This window comes from Parasteatoda tepidariorum, chromosome X1 (genome assembly GCF_043381705.1).
Source record: "Parasteatoda tepidariorum isolate YZ-2023 chromosome X1, CAS_Ptep_4.0, whole genome shotgun sequence".
Classification (NCBI taxonomy): Eukaryota; Metazoa; Arthropoda; class Arachnida; order Araneae; family Theridiidae; genus Parasteatoda; species Parasteatoda tepidariorum.
Genome location: NC_092214.1, coordinates 62,498,838 through 62,500,655, shown reverse-complemented (window position 1 = coordinate 62,500,655; position 1,818 = coordinate 62,498,838). Strand labels below are relative to the sequence as shown.

Sequence of the window (1,818 nt, the reverse complement as noted above, 5' to 3'; positions counted from 1 at the left end):
CATTGTTTTATTCTTTACTTGTCGTTAACGTTTGTGTTTTGGGGACATTTAATGAAAGTGAAACTTTGCAACCAAGTAATTCGCGTGGAACGATTAGTCGGAAGAAAGCATGATTTCAAGGAATCAGGTCCTAATTTGATTTCTCACTTATGCTTCAATTCACCAAGTGATTGCAGCAATTTATGCAAATAGGTTTTTACGTTTAAATTATTTATCACTTCCCAAATTAAAATTCATCTTTCCTGAATTACCTATCCAATGTAAAAACTGTTGTATATTTATTTATGTTTGAATTAGTGGCAATGGATTTGGAAGTAGTGCCCTTGAATGTTTTCAAATTTTAAACCACGCGAATGCGAATCAACCATTAATCATTGTCAAATCATTTTCCAATAAAATACATCTATATGCATACTAAATTAAATGTTTATAAAAAAAAGGAAATGTACTTTATATTTACATTATCAAATTCTAGTTATTAAATTCAAAAATAGTATTATTCATTGATATTTTAGTCACACTAAATCTAGTATTATGCCAATTTAGTCAATATTCAGAAGTAAATTTACGACTAATGATTGATTACACAAATGTACAAGTTCAAAAACGTTACATATGACAGGGGTTCACTGAAATGTTGTGACAAATTTCTAGGAGAGTTAGGGCACATCATCAGAATTAAAATTGCATTGAAATCTATGCCTCGAAGTGTCGTCATACGCCGCTGGAGGCGCTTCTCCAATTATGAACTGTTTATTTCGCGTGCTTCTTAACAAGTCATAATAAGAAAGCGCCTTTAGCCGAGTACGTTTCCTAGCATCTGTTCCTATGCAATTTTAATCCTGATGATAAGCCCTAACTCCCCTAGAAGTTTGCCGCTACATTAATCCGATCCTCTGTTATATATAACATTTTTAAACTTGTATATTTTGACAAAAATTAAACTTAAAATGTCATTTAAAAAAAAAAGAGTAGCTTTAGTAAAATTAATTTAACATTTATTTCAGATTTGAAATTCCCACACCCAAATTAGACAAGAACAAGTATTTATATAAATACAGCAAAAAAATTTTCCCAGTGTTATCTTAAGTTCTAATGAATAATTACTGAATTATTTCTGGCTAATCTGAGTAAATTGTAAGTCATAAGTATTTTAAGGTGTAGAAGAGAACCGCATAAAACCGGGCTCGTTAAGTATCTTCATCTGTTTTCCGCTCCTATTAAACTCCGTGAATAAAATTGCTTACATTTTCATTAGTATGACAGAATAGTTCATTGTCTTCAAAAATAAAGATTGTTTAATATAAAAAATTGTATTTTGGAGAGTGAATAAATCATTTTTTGGAAATATGATAAAAACCGGATTTATCCGACTTGCTAAATGAAAACCGGGTACATACAGAAATAATAGGGGGAAAAAACTTTTCCCCCCTTTGAAATATTAATTTATATCAACAATATAATATTATGACCTTTCTACGACACTGAAAAACTTACACGGGCTTCAAAATTAAGAATTATAAGGAATATACACTCTATAACAAAAAAATCGACGCACCAAGAAGGAGTTGCCCGATTGAAACGAAAATTGGTGGATAGAAAGACAATGTACAGAATAATAGATGATTAAAATTTCAGAACAATTGCATAATTTATTGCAGAGTTACAGTAACAAGTTCAATAAGGTGTTGACCTGCCTCTAGCCTGGATACAAGATGCCACAAGGCGTGGCATAGACCGATAAAGCTCCCGGTTGGTTTCTTGCGGTATTTCCTGCCAAATTCGATCCAATTTCAGAACGAGGTCATCAACATTCCG

General features: G+C 31.6%; 1 protein-coding gene across 2 annotated transcripts in view; it reads left to right on the top strand.

Moving 5' to 3' along the window:
- Nucleotides 1–1,818, top strand: part of LOC107452630 (uncharacterized) — a 479,485-nt gene that overhangs the window by 287,047 nt on the left and 190,620 nt on the right. The gene's annotated exons all lie outside the window — the stretch shown is intronic.